The sequence below is a fragment of the Ornithorhynchus anatinus genome, chromosome 8 (assembly GCF_004115215.2).
Source record: "Ornithorhynchus anatinus isolate Pmale09 chromosome 8, mOrnAna1.pri.v4, whole genome shotgun sequence".
Classification (NCBI taxonomy): domain Eukaryota; kingdom Metazoa; phylum Chordata; class Mammalia; order Monotremata; family Ornithorhynchidae; genus Ornithorhynchus; species Ornithorhynchus anatinus.
In genome coordinates this window covers 25,226,965-25,250,563 of record NC_041735.1, presented here as the reverse complement: position 1 = coordinate 25,250,563, position 23,599 = coordinate 25,226,965, and the positions used below count along the sequence as shown (strand labels likewise).

General features: G+C 43.3%; 1 long non-coding RNA gene across 2 annotated transcripts; it reads left to right on the top strand.

Annotated features, from left to right (window-relative positions):
* The first annotated feature begins 268 nt into the window (after window positions 1-268).
* LOC103170488 lies at window positions 269-20,230 on the top strand. Of its 2 annotated transcripts, none has more exons than XR_003761600.1 (4): window positions 269-420; window positions 18,138-18,227; window positions 19,231-19,389; window positions 19,933-20,230. It is a non-coding gene; the product is annotated as an uncharacterized LOC103170488 (long non-coding RNA). The 2 variants fall into 2 exon arrangements; XR_003761599.1 differs by having other exon boundaries at window positions 269-456.
* The last annotated feature ends 3,369 nt before the right edge of the window (window positions 20,231-23,599 follow it).

Below are 23,599 nucleotides of genomic sequence, written 5' to 3'. Positions count from 1 at the left end.
TACAGTCTAAATAGGGAGACAGACATTAATAGAAATAAATAAATTATGGATATGTACATAAGAGCTGTGGGGCTGAGGGGTGAGGGTGAAGAAGGGAAAATCGAGGCAAAGAGAAGCAGAGTAATTGGGGTTTAGCCCCTCGGTAAAGTGGAATGAAAATCCGAAGGATTAGAATGTGGGAGTGCAGAGACTGCTTTGGGCTTCTTGAATTAAAAAAATCTGGAGGATGGAATTGCTAATCAAGCCTGACCTCTCTCTCCAGGAGGTCACCTTTAGCACCTGTTTGGCACCTGTGAAGTCCTTCATATTCAAAACGGATGCAACAAGAACGGATGCTTGCCTGCCCTCCAGGTTGAAAAAGCAGCTCCAATCTGTCTCCTCTCTGTGGCAAGGGAGAAGCACCCTCCACAAGGTCATGAGGTGGGAACATGCCTCCTTGTTCTATTAGAACTACAGGTAACGCCGACAAGTAGAGGGTGTGCTATTTTAATATGTATTTTGTTCGGTAGGTAGTCTTTGGGGCTGCAGGGGGTGTCATGGTGTTCTGGAAAGTCAGCAGTAAGGCTTTAGCGGGATTTTCTGTTCTTGTGATCGATTAATGGCAATTCAAGTTTTACATTTGAAATCTTTACAAGGTGCCGGTCTTTCTCTTAGATTGTAAGTTCCTTGAGGGGAAAGGCCCTATCTATTTCAGTTTTTTTTTTCAATATCCCAAGCCCTTCTGGTATCACAAATTGGCTGCCTAGTTAGCAAACGATAATGACGGTGAAGACACAGGTTCTTTCTCTAGACTGTAAGTTTCTTACTGGGCAGGGGACAGGTCTACCAGCTCTGTACTATTGCATTCCCCCAGGTGCTTAGTACAGTGCTCCGCCCACAGCAAGTACTCAATAAATAGCATCGATGACGGAGCTGCTGCTAAGCTGGAGTGTGGCCCAAATCCTGGGTTTTAACTTCCGGGTGCCTTTCTGGATCAAACGAGTCTATAAAGATCATACTTTTTGATTGAGATGGGCTTTAGGTTCCCTACTATTTAAACAGACCTCGCAGTCCCTTGCTATTGCGGCTGAAATTTCCCCCGGGTCCTGTGGGTGTCGCTGCTCCCCCATTTTGCAGATCCTGGTCGGGCAGAGCGCTTAGCCCGCCCCCGAGGACCCGCCTCTGCTCCATCAACTTTTCCAACGGGATTCTCTCTCTCTTCCAGCCAAACAGCCAGCTCCCAGAGCTGACACCGCTGAGCTTCTAACAGAGAGTTACCTTTCCAATCCATCAGGGTTTGGCTGTAGAGACGACGACCTGGTGGATCTCGAAGAAAAGAGTCTCCCTTTAGGGACAGAGATGCTGAAAGTTTCTCATCACCAAGGGCAATCCACGGATACTTCTAACTCCTGCCCTGCAGCTGATGAGATGTCTGTTCTTTCCTTTTGGGCTTTTTAAGTCTCAGATCCTCTCCTTAGCGGCCGCCTTGTCTTTCTCTGAGTATTTCTACCGCTCTCAGGGAAGGGTGGCACCCTTAAATGAAAATGGATTTTTACCCAGGGTTGGGAATTCCCTTCCTTCTGTCCTTGCCTGTCAGGACATTTACCCTGTCAGAGGCAATCTGATGTTGGTTTGAGAGAACTCGGCCAGAGGTTCAGAAGGTAGTGGGTTTTCCTGGGATGTGTTCACATAGTTGCTGGCCTCTGTAGAGAGAGAACCTCTATATCTGTAATTAAGATTCCACGTGTTAATGAATCAGTGGGTCATCTCAGGGCTGGCCTTACTACCATCAGCTGTTCATTCCAGCACTTATGTAACTCCTGGAACAGTGAACCCAATGATGAGCTTTTCTCCCTCCGAATTAGACTGTGATCCCCATGCGGGATGGGGACTTTTTCTGACCTGTTTATCTGTAACTACCCTAGCACTTTTAGAACAGCGTTTGACACATAGTAAGAAATTAATAAATACATAATGATGAGCTCATGTAGACCCTTTATGAATATAGAAACCTGAGACATTCGGAAGTGTAAAGGGAAACAATTGACAAATTATTTAGTTTTCCATAACACTCATCTTAAAGCATCACGCCCAAACCATTTAAAAAAGTAAACATCAAAGATCAATCTCTTTGTGTGAATTCTTCTATGGGCCGTTTCCAGAGGAAAGGAAATCTCGCTGAAAATTGAAGACCAGGAAAAGCCAAAGAGTTTCTGAAAACATTATTTCTCAATGAATTTAGCCTGTAGCTGGGTCTACTTGTACATTTCCTTTTTCCTTATTCCACCTCTCATTGCATTCTCCTATTGTTAAGAGAAAAATCAGCCGTTTAATGTAAAAATGAAAATCTGAGAATTAAAAAAAAAAACCCCAAGACACCACATGATGCTTTAGGCAAAAAGGTAAATTTGAGATTTAAACAAGAATGAATTGTTGTGGGAGTTTTGGAGAGTTTTAGGAACAGCAGTATTTAAAAATCTTAAAGCTTCCTCACCAAGAGTATTCTCTCTGAGTTTTCAGTGTTCGGGTCTTCTCATTCATTTTCATTCACTCCGTCAAAAACTCAGTCTACAATAGTGCAGATCCAAAATAAAATGCCTTAGGTTAATCAAGTTCCGCAGTCCAGAGGGTTAAATTCTCTTTATCTTATTCAAAGTGAAAGGGGATGGGAGGGAGGCGAGGGGGGAAGGGGAGAAAGAGAACGAGTGCAAAAAGAGCAAGGGAAAGGGAGGAAAGAAGAAAGAGGCACAGAGCCACAAATAGGTACCATCAATCATAGAGCAGTCAAAACTGTTCACACGTTGGTACCTGCTAGTTATTGGCAGAAATCAAGAAGTCTCCAGAGCACAATCTTTGGGGTTCTTTTTTTTTTTCCACATTCTTCTGAAAAAACTGTGTGTCAGCACAGAAGGGCAGGTGTATTAACTCCCTAAGAGCTAGTTTATGCCCGAGAATGGGAGGGGAAAATGCAAACATAGAAATAAATCTCAAGTCCACTGAGTTCCTACTCTTGGTTTTGGAGTTTGAAATTTGTAATAGGGGAAAAAGATGGGAGAAAGGGAACGCAATAATCACCTTCTTTCTATAGGAACCCACTGGCTTAGAGAACTCTGTTCTGACCTCTCTTGGGGAGATTCTTCATTCATCCCTTTCTCTTTGCAGTCACTAAATAATCCAAGATCAGATTACTTTGTTATTAATGATGGATGTAATTATTACAGGGTGAATGGAGCCTGTTAGATCTGCACTCTTTCCTCACATAGCACATTTTTGTGAATAGATCTTACTGTGAAATATATTCTTGACATTTTTTTCCCTCCAAGCGAGATGGAAGAATAGTGAAAATTTGCTTTGATTTAAAAATCACCCAGGGACACTGGGTGCAGGAAAGAAATACAAACACAACAATTTAATTAAATCCAGTTGGTAAAATTTTCCCTAAAAAGAAAATGAAGACTAAATACATTTCCAAGAGAGCAGTTTGTGGGAAGGCAGTTTCTGCAGGATTAATTTCTCATCTGCCCTGCCACTGAGGTGAGGAGAGAGGCCTGATTGAAATAAATCCCACAGTTCCTGAACGAGATTCCCCCTGCACTCTTCTGCTGCAGTGGTCACCGTGGGTTTCAGAGCTGGCACGTTATAGGAGGCAGTGTGTCTCAGCTCTGATTCTGCCATTTTCCTTCAAGTCTGTCTTGTGTGGATCACAGCTGCCTGTTTCTACTCCACAGAGACTCTCAGCTGAGGCAATCGGGTCTTAGCCATTTGTCAAAGGGAGTAAACATGGGACAGGGCTTATGATAGGGAGTCTTCTGCTGGAGGAAAGACCCGGGGGGAAGGGAGCAAACTAAATTCAAATCCATGTCCAATCAAGCTAGGGAAATTGACCCTCCTGCCACAGTGATGTAGCCTGCCGGAGGCTTTCTCTAGAAACTCACAAAGCACGATTGGATTAATGGTCGAAGAGTAACAAACTGGCACAATATGAAATTGCACAACCATGCCAGAATTTTAGGATGCTTAGGAGAACGTGGGAGAAGGCACCACCCAGGGCTAGGAGAACATGGGAGAAGGCACCACTCAGGGATCCAAGATGTTGTTTGGGTTCTGATTTGGACTTTACCATCAACTTGATGAATTACTCCGGTGATAATTGCCTTCTCTGTAGGGAGGATAGGAAAATTATTTTGGGGGTAGTTGAGAGCCCAAGTATCCTAGTCCTTAACTGACAACACCTTCAATCCATCGAGGAGAGTTTTATCGGAAGGAGAACAAAGGATGACCCCGCAAAAGATCTCTGGTAACATCACCAAATATTTCTCGGTGGGGACTTTTTAAATACTGTTACTATTGCTGCTACTTCTACTATTCATTCAATCGTATTTATTGAGCGCTCTGTGCAGAGCACTGTACTGAGCACATACTATTGTGGGGGTTAGATCATATTATCAGGTAAGGGAAGGACTTTCTGAAAAAATATTTTTTGGCAGCTGGTTAACACTTTTATAGTCCTGTTTTACTTCAAAACTGACCAGCCCAAGATGGAAATGCAGAAAAGTATCACTAAAAATTCTTGATTACTCATTGACTAATTCTCAAGACTCCACAGTTTAATGACCTAGGAGTGATTTCTAAGGTTCCAAAAATGAGCATGTAGAATTTCTTCTCCTGGATGGAGATTTATTTAATTATTTAGAGACTTAGTTTCTTTTCAAGATCTTTTCCCCACAAGACCTGAAGGCTAATAGGGAAGTCTGATATTTGAACCCCTGAAGAACTCGACTTTAAAGGTTTTGGATTCTCTTTTATCATTAGTCTGGAGTTAGATTTGTTTCTGCTCTCATTTCAAACACAATCTAGAGATTTCATAAATATCTACAGACAATTTCACGGACACTCCTCATCCTAACATTAAGCTGACCTTCTTGGTATGTGTTATGTATTTGTGATTTAAAAACACCTACTTAAAGCAATGCTAATCAAGAAGGCCCACATCGATCATAAATGTAAAATGGAAATGCCTCACTGGATTGACTGATTACGTCCCTAACTTCTTAAACATGACATACATTTAAAAAGCCTCGCTTATATTTTATCACATGTGACATTCGTTTCCTGTGGTTTTCAAATGAGCAAAATTAGTTATGTTTCCATTGTGATTTTCTTTTTCTCATTTTTCTTTTTTGGCTATTGCCCAGTAAAGATTTTGACCATTCCCTTTTAGGGAAAACTCAATAATAGGTTGCAAAAATTTCCATATTGCTCCTATGTCTCAATTTTTTTAACAGTATATGAATTGTTAACCGGCTATTGAAGGCTTAGAACAGTGTTCTGCACACAGCAACAACTCAGTAAATACTACTAAATGACTAAATGACTTAGTGTTTTTGCTCTTTGATGGTATTTCAGTAGGATAAGTCTGAAAAACTACAGTTTGAGATGGTGAAAGCAGGGCTTTTTTTTTCTTTCCCCCAAGAGGGCATGTTATGTCGGACTCAGTGTCCACGTTACTGATGGTTCCTGCCGTAGGTATTGGCGGCTTGGTACCTACTTCTCAGTCGGATGCCAACCCACATGGACTACTGGGCACCTGGCTGGGAATTGAGAGTTAGGGATAAGCTTGTTCTTGAAGCAAGTTCAGAGGTACAAGCTACAAGGCTCCCGATAGCTCTTAGGCACGATCCCACTCATATTAGGTTGGTCCTTATACTGCTAGGTTTAGCTACTGCAAATTCAACCCCGTAGTGTTTTTTTCTGCTGAAAAAATCCCTTTTAAAATATGCTCGCCTAGTGTAGATAAGACCCAGTGGTAATTGGTGACAGATATTTGCAGGGATACATTACAATATTAAAAATCAATTCAATTTAGTATAGTGAAACCAAAGGGATTTCCTATTCATACTTTTAAAAATATTTAAAATGAAATCCCCTCGCGTGGGTTTTGAGCTATTTAATAGCACCTCCTTTAAAACTCTTTCCACGATTTAAAAAATAGCTTTGCCACCTTATTAAGGAGGACTCCTTTGAAGCCTGAAATATATATTTTTTTTAATTTACCTCCCTCGCCCCCATCTCTCTCTGCCCTCCACTCCCACTCATTTCCTTTCCACTTGACTGGTTGAGCCTGCATCTGCTTATTGTAGGGTGTCTCACGGGTGAAAGCGTAGCTATGTCTTTTAGGGAGAAGAATTTGGAATTCTTCAGTTTGGTCTCTATCCATCCTACTTTACTCTTCCAACCAATTATGGCTTTTTGAAACCATCACTCTGAGCCTTGCTACGTTAGACTATAATTCAGCATTTGTTCAGCGGGAGTTAAATTTTACATTTTTTTTTAAAAAAAGGGGTGGGGGACCGGGGAGAAGATTCTGTTAATGGCCACATGATGGCGCCCTGGGGCTTTGAACCCAAGTGCTAAGCGGCAAAGGAAATTTAAACCAAGCATTGTATTTTGGGAGACCTGGAAATTATATAAGGTTTGTGTTCATTTTCATACGCAATATAATTTTCCATTTCTGGACCTGAATTACCTCTGATACTAAAACTGTCTCTTCGTCCCCTGCCCTACTTTTCTATTCTGGCTATGCTGAGTTCAGGTGGGAGAGTTTTTTTTTTTCTTCTTCTAAAGTTGTAAGCAACATATGTGTCATAAATGGAATGATTTCTTGCATCGTGAGACTGATGGCCTGTTTTAAATTAATTAATTGTCAGAGCATTTTTTTATTATAATTTTAAATTACAATCTGCATTCCGAAGAGGACAACAAGACCAGAACAACCTTCAAATCTCATCCAATTTGCTTAGTCATGAACGTGGTGGCTGATCTGGATGAGCTATTGCTGACAGTATTCCTCCCCAATCCCGCCTCTTGCTTCTTAAAATGATAAAGACCAGTTTTCAGGCCACCTGCACTCCAGAGACCATATATTAATGAAGAAAAAGCTCAGGCGGAAAGCAAGGTGTGGTCTTCACCGCAAGACCTCTGGAGAACCTTACAGGCTAATAATAATAACAATAGCAAAATAATAATAATAACTTACACTTAATGGTCTCTAAAGATTCACTATTCTGCTTCATCTCTTTTCTTCCACTTCATCTATTCAGCTGGGACATAGAGAACACCAGCTACTCAATATTTAATGAAAACAAGTACGAAAGATACTTTCGATTGACTTTTGGTCTTTCTCCACAGTCAGAATTCACTGTAGATATTAGCAGGTAAGCAGGGGAAAAGGGGCTCTTCTATTAAAAAAAAACAAAACCCAAATTTCTCAAAATTTAGTCATTTGGGTGTGATGAGGCTAAAGAGGGCTAGATCACAATTTTCACTGCAAGGAAGTTACAGTTTGTTCAAAAGGACAAAATTCTTCAGTTTGTTTCTTTCCCACAAAGAAACCAGTCTTAAACGTACCAGATCCGTTAAATTTTGTCGGGCTGTTGTGACAGGATGCGAACATTTAATTATGATTTTTTTTCTTTGGGGAGAGAAGGTGATTCTTTAAGGATAAAGGAGTTTGGAGCTTCACATGCGTGTTCAGATAACAGGAGCTGATATATTGAACACGTCCAGACCCCCGCAAATGAAGGGCTCTCAGTTCAGAGGGATATAATCTAGTTTTAAGTAGTTCAATTGACACCAGCAAATAGGTTGCCTTTTGTAATCTCTGGCGTGTCTGCATGAGAAATGCAATATATTCATTATGGATTTGAGCCATTCGAGAGGAGCTAGTCCTCGGTTAGCCTGTGAATCACGAGTTAGTATAATAATAGGTTTATAACGAGAGAAATGTTCACTTTGGGTTAAAACTTGGCACAAGGGAAATTAGCCCTTAAATCTGAGAACTGAGAATTTAGAAGGTTTTTCCCCTCTGACCCTCCCTTCCAATACACACAGGAGGAGTGGGGGGATGGGTTTAGGAGGAAATTGGCAGGAAGAAGTAGGGAGGCTAAAGAGACTTTGGTGGCAGAAGCAGTGTGGATTTCTGAGAGGGTTGTGTCCAGTGTAAAAATGGCAGTTGTGTATTTCTGGACTCTTTAATCCACTTTGCCCCTTTCCCACCTCCCTCCTACCCCCCGGCCACCTTAAATAATCCACCTGGGAACAGCTCAGGTTTGTGATTTGAGGTGAACTGTTTTCCCCACTCAATCCCTCAGTAGTATTTATTGAGGGCTTATTGTGTGCAGAGCTCTGGATCTTGAGAGGGTACAACCTAGTTGGTAGACAAGAGTCCTGCCCTCAAGGAGGGAGGAAAGAAAGGCAGAGTTGGATCTGGGCTTAGTGGATATACTTGTAGGTGAGGCAGTGGGAAGATCCGGACCGATTGAGGAAGACAAAATGATGCATGATTGTTCTGAGTTCCGACACAGCAACGCGTGCAATTATGCCGCTGCAGAAACTCCTATCATTGGAAAGGTACTCAGTGATAGCAGTGGGAGTGCTCACTTTGAAAGGACCCCCATAAGGGGTCAGGACTTGGTTGGCTAGAAACCCATGGGACCTCAGTTCAGAATCTTGAAAAGCATCCTTCAGGGGAAGGAGAGTAGGTTTGAGAGGTCTCCCCTAATTCTAGGTGGGAAGTGACCTCACATCTCAGCATTTGTCCTCTTTGCAAGTTGGACAAAGGATTATGTGTCCCTCCCCCTCTCCCATTCCCCTCCTCTCCCTCTCTCTCACTCCATCTCCCCCTCTCTGTCTCTCCCCTTTCTCCCCATCTCTTTCTTTCTTTCTCTTTCTCCCCTTCTCCCCTTCTCTCCTTCTCCCCATCTCTCCTCCCTATCGCTCTAATTTCTCCCTCCTTTATCCCTACATTTCACACTCTTTCTGTATTTGCCTCCTCTGGTAGACAGTTTTCTCCTTGGTTTGTGATACCAACTGTATGTATATGTGAACTGTATGTACATGTGAAATAGTCTCCAGTCATCGACCATGTTCCAGGTCGGGGGCCATAAGAAGGCACTTCTGTTTTCCCTGGAATTTCTTCCTCATACTAACTGCCCAGGCTGTCAGAAATGTTAACATTCAGTGAAGCAAATGTGTCTTTAATTCTTGGAAAAAAGGGCAAACAACTCAAAACATCCCCTCAGATGGGAACCACTGTGACTTCAGGAAAGACATGATATAAAAATAGAGAAAAATTGGAAATATTTAGTTTGTAGGCTTTTGATCCTTCTCTTTTTCATGCTCTTCATTCAAAGTTCATGCCAATATGTACAGCCTTTTCACACTTTAAGGCCCCTGGAATATCACTGTATTTAGTGAAAAGGGACTCTATTTCTTTGAAAAAAATCAAATTAATAAACAGAGAGCAATTATTTTGGGTCAGTTGCCTAGCAAACACCTTCAGATGAGCAAAGAATTTGTTTCAACAAAAAAGAATTCCAGCAGAAACCCAGCTCACTAAATGTAGCAATTATAAGGCAGGATAGTTTTTTAAAGGGGTTTCAGAATTGCTTTGAGTTAATTTTTCTTTAGGATGGTTCAGAGTCCTAGGCTCCTACTTTTGAGAGCATTTTTATATTTTTATAATGCACAGTTGTAACTCTTCAGATAAATCAAGTCATTACGGTATTTTCTTCAGGTTTTTTGTGGAGACAATAATTTTTAAAGTGACCATCTCATAATAGACCTTTAATTCTGATTTGATAAGACAGTTAACACACATTAAATATATACCAATTGATTATCAAATTCATACTTATTAAGGATTAACAGCAATACCACACATAGTCATTATACTGTGATTAAACATCATTGAAGATATTTTTATTAAATTGCTATTTGCCATCATGAAATTTTTTTTAAAAACAAATTAAATATCTATTTGGGTTTCTCATTTTGAATGGTTACTAAACCTATCTTATATTTCTATTGCAAAGATAGAACTCTTTCCATTTTCATTTCAGTTTAAACATACACCAATCTTTCTAAAATTTGCTTTGTTTTAAGCCAGATAATTCAGGAGGCAGTATTGCCTTTGCAAATTTTTGTAATAGCTGCTCTTTTCTACTTTTTGGACTTTGATTATATTTAAAAACAAATTTAATTAGCCATTGGTTATTTACAGTGGGGATATTTCCACTGCCTCTCATTCCTTAAGCTTTCAGTCAACTCTTTTAGCTCTCTTTCTTTGGACTCTACACATGTTCAGTTTGCTTCAATTTTGTGATTTCTAATTAAAAAAAAAAAGCCCTATGCCCTTTTTGGAAAAAAAAATGAACTAATAAAATCAAAATAATAAATGTTTTCTTTCAGTAAATTTAGGTACATATTATCAACATTTAGGTACAATTTGCTTACCTTTAAAGACAAAAATGATAGATTATGACCTACTCATTTTAAACAGAAAAAAAGCTTTTGTAATTGTCATGAGACTATTTATTGTACCTTTAAATTATTCATTTTTGTTACGAAAGAGAAAATTACATAGATATGGCAGTAATTTAATGTCATCCAAGTGATCTGACTGAACACACTCATAAAGAGTACAGTTTATTGCAGCACATTGGAATTTATTTTTCTTCTGCTTTAACATTGAGATGTCCAGTGAGATTTATAAGGTATACCCATAATATATCAGGAACAGCTATTGGTTAACATGGAAAGGAGTTTGAAAATATCAGAAGAGCTCTTTAAGAAAATGAAGACTTTTCTACGCTGCCCCATAGAACATGGGCTGAAATTGATGATGAAGAACAGAAGCTTACTGAAGGAAATACTACTTTCCCAACCATCAGTGGATTCTAGCTGCTTGCCAGTGCTTAGGCTCCAAGTGCCACAGAGTTTTCGGCCATATGTACACGAGCAAGTCTAAGGATTAGCTTGGAAAAAACAAACTGATTTAAAGATCTGTTTGAGCCTAAATGTCTCAATGGTTTCTGACTCAGTTGCCAACTACCATAGGAAGGATTGCTCCTAGTGGCTTTTGCCTCAGTTCACCCTGTCAGGGCTAGAGAACAGTAGATCGGGGTTATGCAGGTGGGAGAAATTGGGATTGTGTTCTCGTGAACTCCTCTTCACTATACAGGGAGCCTGCGGTATTAGCAGCTGCCGTGAAGGCGGGCTTTGGGTTGGCTCCGAGTGCCCCGTTTCAGCTTGTCACCTGCTCAGCTGGACTCCGGGGATTGCCCTGCTGCCACCTGGGGTGGGACGGGATCTAAGGGGGAGAAAGCTTTCCATCAGTCCAGTGGTATGTGGAGCCACAAAATGTCAGTCCCATCTGCTCAGCCCCAAGTTAGAGTTACGCTTAGCTCGATGCTTATCCTATGCACATTCTGGAGTTTTCTAGCAGGCGGACGCAGCCTTTGAATGGGTCCCTGTGGTGAATGGCATCTTCAGCCATCAGGAAGAAATGACTCTTCCCCTCCGCAGCTTGCTTTTCTGTGGGATGTAGCAATACTAATGAAACAGATTTGGGATGCCTTGTTCTGGGTACAATTTCAACCTCTTTGGAAGATATTTAGTATTGCCAGAGGTAGGCGATCTGAGCTGATTAATGGGTGATAATAATAATAATGGTATTTAAGTGCTTACTATGTGCCAAGCACTGTTCTAAGCGTTTGGGTAGATACAAGGTATTCGGGTTGTCCCACATGGAGCTCACAGATGAGGGAACTGAGGCCCAAAGAAGTTAAGTGACTTGCCCCAGGTCACATAGCAGTTAAGTGGCAGAGCCGGATTAGAACCCACGTCCTCTGACTCTCAAGCTGGTGCTCTTTCCAGTAAGCTATGCTGCTTCTCTGATCAAATCAGATCTGCCCCATCCCACAGCTCTGTAATATACCTGGTAGTATTTTTTGCAGGAACCAGGAGAATAAGTTTCTCTTTAATAAATTTCACTGAAAATCCCATTTATAATGATTTTGCTTAATTTTCTATTTCCAAACCCGTTCTTCATCCCCTCCAAAATAAAGCTTCGAAGTTCAGATTATTTTCCTTAAGGAAAGAAAAAAATGTCCTGGGCCTTTTAGGAAGGGAACTTCTTATTTTTCTCTTGGGTGATATTTCATTTGCAGAGAAGCTGTGCTGAATGTACAAGGAGTCCAGGGTAGACGGACAGACCATGGAGCTGTCTTAGCGAATTGTACAGTTTGCCAAATCTATCGGAGTGACCGTTTTCCAAAATGAGGCATTTAAGCTGGACATGCATTCTCTCTGGGATGAAGCGGATCTGGGTTACTCATCAGAAAGCAAGCTGGCCACAGGTACTGGGCAAAGGGAGCAAAGTTCTTATGGCAGGAGTTTGGAGTCTGTTAGAGTTTTTCTGCCGTCGCCTGGCATTCTTGTAAGTGTCTGCCCTCAGCAGCCCGTTCCTTGGAAACTCGCTCAGCCTGTTTGTGCTTTTGAAAGCAGACGTGTGGTATTTTGAAAAAAACAGCTGTTCTCCCCGTAAACAGTTCGCGTGATCTCTGGTGCCAGGGTTAGCTAACCTTCTCAGAGAGGTCTGGGAAGGGTTCTCTGGCCCAGAAGAGTGGACCGAGTTCTGAAGGATAAATGAGGGACTTCAGCTGGAAGTAGTGACGCTTGCTTTTTCTGGATTATGGGTGAGGTCTGAGGGCTTGAGAAAGAGAAGCAACTGGAGCCATCCAACTCTCGGCCACTGGCAGATAGGACTGAACTGTGGGTCTGGGTCCGGATCAATGGGGTTGGACTGAAGGACGCTGGTTGTCCCTCGGGGTGGGGGAGTGCCGCTGGGTGACAGCTGAACAGTATCACCCCGACTTGCTCCTTTTATTCATCGCCCCACCAACCCCACAGCCCTTAGGTACACATCCATAATTTATTTATATTAATGTCTGTCTCCTCCTTTAGACTGTAAGCTCATTCTGGGCAGGGAACATGTCCGTTACGTTGCATTGTGCTCCCCCAGGTTTTTTGTACAGTGGTCTGCACATAGTAAGCACTCGATAATTATGATTGATTTGGCGTAGCAATTTGCCATACTAAAAACACTTGATGAGTCTGTTACCAGGTGTTACAGGAGAAGCAGTGCGGTCTAGTAGATAGAGCATGGGTCTGGGAGTCAGAAGGACCTGGGTTCTAATCCCAGCTCCACTACTTGTCTGCTTGTGACCTTGGGCAAGTCACTTAACTTCTCTGTGCCTCAGTTACCGACTCTGTAAAATGGGGATTAAGACTGTGTGGTCCATATAGGACATGGACTCTGTCCAATCTGATTAGCTTGTATCTACCCCAGCACTTGGCACTGTGTAAGTGCTTAACTAATACCGTGGGGGGGAAGAAAAAGGTCTGAAGGCACATATCTAGGGAGGCCTCCAGAGGATGAAGAGGTACATGAGGGAGGTATAATTTTCATAAGAGGCATTTGGTAATCAATCATATTTACTGAGCACTTTCTTTGGGCTGAACAGTCTACTAAGAACTTGGGAGAGCAAGGTATACCAGAGTTTGCAGACACACTCCCTGCCCACTAGGAGCATACGGTCTAGTAGAAGGGTGTCGCTTCCCCTGTGATCGACACCTGCCAGTCATATGATGGAATCTCCTGCTGTCCTGGAGCCCGCTCTCCCTTTCGCTCCCCATTCTCCTCTGGAGGCATCGTGCGTCTGGCTTCAACGCAGGAAAATGTGTATCAGTCAATCATTCATATTTATTGAGCATTTACTGTGTGCAGAGCACTGTACTAAGTGCTTAGAAGAGTACATTAGAATAATATAACGGACACATTCCCAGGCCACAGCGAGAGACGCGGTCTCCCCTGCTGGAGTGATCTCTCTGTCCCCCTCCACCCATGTAAGTCCTTCTAGAGCTCCCCTCTGCCTCCACTCTGGAGGGGCGGTGGCTCCAGGACGCCAAGGGTATAGAGGGAAATGCCCCAGTTGGGCACGATCCCTCAAGAGGAGCTGGGGCAGAGTCATTCATTCTTTCCTCCACCTCCTCTCTGTCTGGGGAGGCTGCAGTGGCTCAAACTGGTGTGGAGACTGTGCCCCCCTGCCATTGACACTGGGGGAAGCTCCAGGAAAGAAGTCTCCTACCAGGGCACACGCCCCCTAGTCCTCTCCCCACTCCCACAATCCTCACACATCCCTGGAAAGACTCCCTCCCTCGATTTTACCAAGTTGGGTGGGGGCGGTCAGCTCTGGAGGAATTTGGGAGCGGCAATTTGATTGGGAGCAGCAAATCGCCATCCTAAAGAAATTAGACAAGGTGGTTACCAAGTGTTTCCAAGAGAAACAGTGTTGCCTAATGGATAGGGCTGGGGCCTGGGAGCCAGAAGGACTCGAATCCCAGCTCTGCTACTTGTCTGCTTATGACCGTGGACAAGTCACTTAATTTCTGTGATATTGTACCCTCCTCTAGACTGTAAGCTCGATGTGGGCAAGGAATGTGTCTGTTTACTGTTGCACTATACTCTCCCAAGCACTTAGTACAGTGCTCTGCACAAAATCAGTGCTCAGTATTTATGACCAAGTTGAATGAATACTAATTCTGTTGTATTACACTCTCCCGAGCACTTAATACAATGCTCTGCACAAAGCCAGTGCTGAATATATATGACCGAGTTGAATGAATACTAATTCTGTTATACTCTCCCGAGCACTTAGTACAGTGTTCTTCCCTGGTCCCCAGCACTGCCTCTGGTCACAAGATCAGGTGACTCATGATATAAACCGCAAAGACCTGCTATAAACCGCTTGCTTATTGTAGCATCTTGAAGGATTTCACCTGATTAATGTGTCGTAGCACAAAATGTGCCAATCCCACAGGGGAACTTTGTGAAGGAATGCATGCTTCCAGAGCGGCTAAATCTCCTGTCATGAGACCAGAGAACACATTTGGAGGTGCTCACAGAGCCACGGGGCTTTGAATGTGTTTGCTGCAGTATCCGGCACAAGTCCAGCCATTTCCCTTAACCCTACGCCCCAGAAGTGGGTCAATGGAAAATTTGGGTGGAGAAGAACAGATGTTGTAGTTAATTTCCCAGAGACATGTGGGCATCTAACACTTTCCATTTAGTTGTGACCATTTAGTTGGACACATTCTGTCTCTGGCTTTCCTACTCTGGCAGAGAAAGGCTTATTGTAGTGAAATTCAGTTATAGCGCAGTTCAGTCTACTGCTGATTTAGGCCGAATATGGCTGAGATACAAAGGGGCAAAATTTACCTGCTTCCTCTTACTGCCTTTAGTGGCTTCTCTTTCTCCAACAGGTGTGGAAATTTCATCAACATCAGTGGTATTTGTTGAGTGCTTACTGTGTGCAGAGCACTGTACTAAGCACTTGGGAGAGTAATGATGGTATTTGTTAAGCGCTTACTATGTGCAGAGCACCGTTCTAAGCGCTGGGGTAGACACAGGGGAATCAGGTTGTCCCACGTGGGGCTCACAGACTTCATCCCCATTTTACAGATGAGGTAACTGAGACACAGAGAAGTGAAGCGACTTGCCCACAGTCACACAGCTGGCAAGTGGCAGAGCCGGGATTTGAACTCATGACCTCTGACTCCAAAGCCCGGGCTCTTTCCACTGAGCCACGCTGCTTCTCTAAAACGCAACAGAATTGGTAGACATGTTCCTCAACCTCCAGGGCTTCCTTTGGGGTCTGTAGAAATACCAGGGAACACAGAGAAGGAGTCATGCCTAGACAGGAAAAATCCTTCTTTTGAAAATCCACTTTACTCAGAACTCAGTGGCCCGAGATAGCAACCTTTCTCCTCAGAAGAGCTGAGAATGAATTTGTCGATATAGGAAGGAATGGATTTTGCATGGGATTGTGACATATTTTAAGATCAGCAGCCTCATGTGTACATATATCATATGCATAGTTTCCCTCCTTATTTGGTGGGGGACAGAAGCTGGAGGTGGGTTGAGGAAAGAGGAGCCTAAGATGAATAGACTTTGCTCTTTGCCTCTATTGCCTGGTTGCTGCTGGGAAATTAGGCTCAAAGATCACATGCCAGGGAAAGGACTGATACTTTTCAATGAAATAGAAGTTGCAAATTTTGATGCTTTTAAAAAAAAATCATCCTAGGGTATATAGACTGTAAGCGCCTCCTCCAAACTGTCAACTCCTTGTGGGCAGGGTACATGTTTACCAACTCTATGTTGTACTCTTCAAGTGCTTAGTAAAGAACTCCGTACACAGTAAACACTCAAATACGATTGATGCAAAGACATAAATGATTTTGGGTTTTTTTTTTTTGGCTGTTGTTTTAAATAAAGCATTTGTAGCCGAACTTTACTTTTAAAGATACTCAGGTGACTAGGGTTATGGGATTAAAGCTGGAGCTTCCCCTTTAGACAATATTACATTTTGTGGGAGCACAGCTGTACATGAGTGAGCAATTTGGTATATGGATATATGTTTTATACTAGTAGCTGGAGGGTTCTTTTTTTCAATGGTGTTGGTTAAGCACTTACTATGTGCCAGGAACTATAGTCACCTTGTATCTACTCCAGTATTTAGGAATATACTAAATAGTTGGTGGATATCTGCAACCAGTTACCTTGTATCTACTCCAGTATTTAGTATATTCCTAAATACGGGAGTAGATATAAGGTAACCAGGGCGGACACAGTTCATATCCCACGTCGTGCTTACCGTCTTAATCTCCATTTTACAATTGAAGTAACTGAGGCACCGAGAATTCATGTGACTTGCCCAAGGTTACACATCAGCTGAGTGGCAGAGCCGGGATTAGAACCCAGTTCCTTCTGAAGCCTGGGCCTGTGCTCTATCTACTAGGCCATGCTACTTCTTCAAGTTACTTCTGGAGTTGGGGTGGTAAGGACGTCTCTCTTCAGTAAAATCATCTATTTTGGAAGGTGACTGTAATTTTCATCTCTCAAGGTAACAACAAATGATTTCTAAGCAGGTAATTAACCCTATTGGGACTTTTAGGGAAATTTACTCTATCAGAACCTTTGCAGAGACTCATATGAAAAGTAATCTGATGCATCTCAAAAGACAGTCAATCTGGATCATCCAGGAATCTAATCCAGTCTTTTGCTCACTAGTAGGTTTTGTGCCTGAATTGGCAGATATTACCGTAACCATCCACTTTAGTTTCCTTGAGAAGCCGAAGGAAGAGTTTGGAAATGAACCACGCTGGGGGGAAGGAGGAAAAACATCAGGCGACTCTACCCCCAGATCTGACGGACTTGGTCTCCACCACCCGAGAATGGGGCTGGGAGGAATATCCTGCCCTGATTTCCCCCCGTGACCTACTGGCACCGGCCTTCCTTGTCCTCTGTCACCCACTGCATCCTTGCTGCTCTCAGGAGGGGGCAGGAGAGACTAATCCCGTGCCATTTATCTGAGGATGCAATGACGCAATCCAAAGCACAATGGGAGGAGGTGGGGAAGGATGTTTGGGTCAGAGGGACGCTCAAGGTCAGGGATGTTCAGAAGGGCTCAGGGACAGATTCAGGAAGTGAGACCTCCTGTCAGGAAGGGAGATGACCCACACAGTGTCATTTTTGAGAAATCATAGCTTGACTCTTTCAGCTGTTACCTCGCTCTGATTTATTACAGAGAATTAAAAGCGGGGTAAATTCCAACTCTTCCAAGGCATGCCTTTAGAAGTTAGCTGATCGACAGAGGTCAGAAAGATACTTTCTGAGTGTGAGAAAGCACAGCTTTATTTTTCTGAGGCTCGTCCTCAAAAACCTTCCTCGGGCGCTGGCTGAGACCCAACGTGAGAAACTGCAGTTTCAGAATGAGATTTTTGAGATGGTTGTGGAGGAGGATCACTCTAGCGCTATGTTTGCGGGCTGCAGTATATAGGTGATTATTAAGCGATTGCCCAGTAGAAAATGTTGATCTATATTCCTACAGCTTTCCTACCATGAGAATGGCTCTGGGACTGCCGGGAATAGAACAAGCTCCTTTAGCAAAGATTAAATCTCAAGATAAATTATGTTTACACCAATTTCAGAGTGCGGTGTATGTGTCTGAGGCCCAGTGTCACGGTCAAATTAAGCCCTAAAGGTGTGAGCTTGTTCTGGCAAAACTCTGTTCTAGAAATCTGCCCCTTCCAACTGAGATGTTCTGAATCACTGTTTGACCTTGGATAAATCACCTCCCATACTTGTGCCCAGGTGCTGAAGCGCACACCAAAGTAAGGTTATGAATTATTTGCCCCTTTTTTCTAGGGGCAGTCAGATTATTGTGTGGAATTTGATCTCCTCTCCTCTTGTCTTCCAGCCTCCGGGTTCCTGGATCCGGCCCATGGGCGTAGCCAGAGGTCGTGTCTGGGGGAACACTGGTTCGGTCCTGATGGAAGGGGCAAACAATGTAAATGGCATGGACTGGAATGGAGCCTGGGGGTAGTTTGATGGAGAAAGATTTACTTGTGCTTTGTGACCTTGGGCAAGTCTCTTAACTTCTCTGTGCCTCAGTTACCTCATCTGTAAAATGGGGATTAAGACAGTGAACCCTACGAATGACCGGGACTGTGTCCGACCCAATTATCTCATTATCTACCCCAGTGCTTTGTACAGACCCTGGCACATCGTAAGCGCTTAACAGATACCTTGATGATTATTATTATTATCGTTACTATTGTGCTAACAAAGGTCAGAATGAAGCCCGGAGGTATTTGAAGATGCTGAGACGAACGATGTGAATACCAAGTACTCATTATTTCCACTACTTGGTTCTCACAAACAGCTACTTCTGATCTCAATAATCAGATTTTCTTGCTTTTATTAACGTGGGTGAGTTTCTGTGTATGTGCGTTATGTGTGTGTGTGTGTGTGTGTGTATGTGTGTGAGAGAGAGAGAGAGAGACTGTGTGAAGTTTAATCTAACCCTCTCCCAGCAAATGAAAATGCTCAGTTTTGTTTTGGTCAGGGCAAGGCAGGCAGAGAACCTTGCCTAATTGCATTGAACGGAGAATTTGGCTTTTTCATAACCACTTCTACAGCACTGTCTTAAAGCCCTTGCACTCGGAGGTGATGGATTGTTTGTCTGACTTTCCCATATGAATTCCTGACTAGACCCAGGCCACCAGACTCATTGCTCTTGCGACCTCAGCTGGACTTGACCTTGTGTCCCACGTTCTCACACTGCTGCTACCTCGACTCCCTGGCCTTTATTCCCTCACAGCTGTCCGCCGAGAGGCTAGCTTCTTTCACAAACCAACAATGGAGCTTGTTAAAATGCAGTGACTAAGGGAAGAGAGAGCAGGGGGAGAAGTGATGATTTTGAAAAATGAGCCAGATATTTCCTTCACCCCCGAAAACGAGTCGAGCAATTTAAGCAAATGAGCCCGACTGATTTTTTTTTTTTTTTCCAGGTTATTTTAGAGCTCGACTATGGATGCGTTTACTTAGATTCAGATAAAGAACTGCGTACTAATTAGGCCAAAGAGTCCTCTTCGATGGTCACCGGAGAGTTGCAAAGACTGTCCCAGGATGGGTTTATACAACAAGATCCCTTGGGGTCCATGACAGGGGTAAGTTGGAATAATGATGTGAGAAACAAGGAGGCAAGTTGAGAGCTAATAGCCTCCAGCTACCTTGGAAAACCACTCCCCAAATCTTGCCGTCTCCAGATGGAATCTGAACCTTGAAGTAACAAATGTGTCCGGCGATTTTAACTGGCATTAGGGACCCTCATCTAAGTTGATATTGATATCCTGGCCCGAAAGCCAATCGGATTCCATGCTTTAGAGAGCTTGCGTTTCTACTTTTAGGTAATTCTGTCTTCAAATGGTGTGCAGGAGAGGGACAATTCATCTACCTAAAACTTTTGTTTTCCATAAGATGGTTAGCAAAAAACTGCCGACTATGTAAAGCAGAGATCATTAGAGGTTGGGTTTTTTTTTTTTCCCCCTTAAAGAATGGATTCAGCAAAATGTTGTTTTCTCTCAGGCTCTGGATCTCTATTTAGGGGATTTTAGCTCTGTTTATTTATTTATTTATTTATTCATTAGGTAGGCCCACAGTCAAGGAGAGGGGAGCTGGGGTTATTAATCTTTCCTGTCATCCATTCACAGATGTGAAGTTCACACCACAGCAAATGTGAAGTCAGCAGTACCCAGCCACAAGGTGGAAATTTCAAGAGAAACAAGCTTAGAGAAATAAACACACACACACACACACAAAACGCAACGCAGGCAGGAGGAGGGAGTGCGAGAAGAAAAGAGAGAATGAGACGCAGAGACGGAACGTATTTAAAATATAGTGTTAATCCATCCTTGGTTTGTCTGGGTGTGAGAGATCTAGAGATGTGAGGGGTAATCAGATTCCCAGCGTGTCTATGCCATTGATATGTTAATACAATTTTTTTCTTCATCCGAAAGAAACGAAGTTTGCAAACTGATTCTGATTAACTAGGTCTGACCGTCTGTGTATGTGAATATGTACATATATATATAAAGAGACACAAACACACATCATATCTATAAATATTTATAGTATATATGCAGCCATTGCTGATAATTCCCACCGAACCGAAGACCACATGAAACGCCCTATTAGTATTGATGTGACATCAGACAGTCAAGTTTGTAGTGATGTGACATTCGGCTACTGTCAATACTAATATGGCTTTTGGAGGAATATGAAACCTAAATGGATAAGGCTGGAAGTAGAAACACGTGGCAAACGTGTATCGTTAAATGTAACAAACCTGTCCTAATGCAATCCGAGGAGATCCCATTTTGGGGCCTGCCGTGCTTTGCATGTATAGAAAGTGTGTTTTATAGCTAGGTAAAAATCCACGCTAGCACTTTGAAGGCCCATTTAGAGAAAGAGAAACGGTATCAATCAATCCATCAATGGCATATATTGAGCGATTACTGTGGGCAGAGCATTGTGCTAAGCGCTTGGAAGAGTACAACTTAATAGAGTTGGTAGACATGGCTCTAGCCCACAAGGAGCTTATGGCCTAGAGAGGGAGGCAGACATTTAAAATACATTTAAAGATGGGGAACTGGGCTACATATATAAGTTCTATGAGTCAGGGGGTGGGAACGGATCCAAGCGCACAGGCCTCGATCAATCCATGGTATTAATAATAATGTTGGCATTTGTTAAGCGCTTACTATGTGCAGAGCACTGTTCTAAGCACTGGGGAAGACACAAGGGAATCAGGTTGTCTCACGTGGGGCTCACAGTCTTAATCCCCATTTTACAGATGAGGTAACTGAGGCACAGAGAAGTGAAGTGATTTGCCCACAGTCACACAGCTGACAAGTGGCAGAGCGGGGATTCGAACCCATGATCTCTGACTCCAGAGCCCGGGCTCTTTCCACTGAGCCACGCTGCTTCTCAGTCTAGGGTATTGCAAGCCCCTACCCTAGACTGAAAGCTTGTTGTGGGCAGGGAACGTGGTTTCCAACTCCGATGCACTGTACTCTCCTAAGTGCTTAGTACAGCATTCTTCACACAGTAAACCCTCGAATACCACTGGTTGATTGCAGAGCCCTGTACCAAGCACTTGGGAGAATACAATGCAATACAATTGCTAGGTACGTTCCCTGCCAACAAGAAGCTCACAGACTAGAGGGTGAGACGGACATGAAAGTATATTAGGATCTGTCTAGAAGTGCTGTAGGACTGAGGGTAGGACACGGGTGATGCAGAAGGGAGAGGTAGTAGGGCAAATATCGGCTTAATTCAGGGGAGGCTTCTTGGCAGAGATGTGATTTCAGCAAGATTTTGAAAGTGGGGAGAGTGGTAGTCTTTTTGGGGAAGGAGTTCCAAACCATAAGGAGGATGCGGGCAAAGGGTCAGCGGCAAGACGGAAGAGATCGAAGTACAGTAAGGAAGTTGGCGATAGAGGAGTGGAGTGTGTGGGTTGGGTTGTAATAAGAGCTCAGCGAGGTAAGGCAAAAGGGGGAGATTAGCAAAGGAAATTAAAGCAGCCACGCTCTGAGAGGTGCTGGGGTGTATTTTTGAGCATCTGGGAACATTCATTCAATCGCATTTATTGAGCACTTACTGCATACAGAGCACTGTACTAAGCGCTTAAGGGAACATGCTATCGTCTACCCACCTGCTCCCTGATGTACATATGTACACCTGTAATTTATTTATATTAATGTCTGTCTCGCCCTCTAGATTATAAACTTGCTGTGGTAGGAAATCCGTCTGATTATTGTAATAGTCTCTCAAGCACTTAATATAGTACTTAGAACAGAGTGCTCACTAAATGCGATCGAATGAATTCATTCGATCGCATTTACTGAGCGCTTATTGTGTGCAGAGCACTGTACTAATGACTGACTAACCCTGGAATATCAGCTGGGTCTATGATTTCTTGATGTCCGTAAGGGTCAAAGAAGGTGAGACCTCAGTTTTTCCTGAAGTGGCCACCTCTTCCTTTCCCTTCTCATCTTCTCCCAGCCCATCCAACTATTTCAAGTCTTTCTGCCACTGCCGCCATCCTGTGGATTATGATTTTTCTTGGAACCTGGACAATGGACCTTTCGAAGAGTCAGTGGTATTTAATGAGCTTTTTCATTGTGCAGAGCACTGCTCTAAGCATCTGGGTGAGAACATGGAGCCCTTGCTCAGAGGGGATATAGATGCTGAGGAACCTTGAAAGATCGGGAAATAGAATCTAGGTTCCAAACTCCCAATCTCCAATATAATACGAGAAGCAGCGTGCCGTAGTGGATAAAGTACGAGCCTGGGAGTTGGAAGGATTGAGGTTAATCCCAGTTCTGTCACCTGTCTGCTGTGTGACCTTGGGCAAGTCACTTCTCTGTGCCTCAGTTACCTCATCTGCAAAATAGGGATTAAGACTGTGAGCTCTATGTGGGACAGGGACTCTGTCTAACCTTATTAGTTTGTATCTACCCCAGCGCTTAGTACAGTGCTTGGCATATAGTAAGCGCTTAACAAATGCCATAAAAAATAATCTGGAACGCTTTTCTTCTTTAAAGAACTTGTTTAGACAAGTAAAGAACTACTTGTCTAATTAAATTCATCATCCAGTTCATCCAGAGGAGCTGCAGAGCGACGGTAGTTACAGCCAAGGAAACCGAGGCAGGCAGCTGAGCGGCAATCAGTTGTCTGAGATCACATTCCATCTTAGGGTAGCGCCAGGACCCCCCAGCTCCCCGTTTTCCCAACTCCTCTGCTTGGCCTTCCAACCTCCCTATTGGTCAACAAATAGATGGTGGCAATTTGATGGTGGGCAGCAACCCAAACCCGAGTTGGGTCCAAATCAGAGGCCGTTTCCCTCTAATATGCTACATACATCATTTTAATTAAAAAAATAGATGATATTAACTGGAAATGGAATAAAAATAGAGACACTCCAGGAGGCTGGCAGTCGCCAAGACTGCAGCAGTGTAGAGGAACCTGGCAGCCTTTGCAGTCACCACAGACCCATCGGGTTTTAAGTGACTTCTGCTTACGGCGGGAGGAGGCGGTCTCACCCCGATTTTCAGAAAATCTGCAAGAAGTTTCCCGCAGAGCATCCCGGGGATTTTTTTGCTCGTATCTGTAAGAGGCAAGCTGGCGCGAGTAAATAGGATTAACGATTTCAGAGCTATCAGCCACTAGCCTGATCTCAGCCTTCCCAGCCCACTCTGAGTGGGCTGATGGCAGTTTGTCCACCTGGAAGATGGCGTTGCAAGCTTTTTCCACATCCCCAGCCCTGCCAACCCATCTCGGTGCCATCTTGGAAGGGCTCAGGGCAATCCTCAAGGT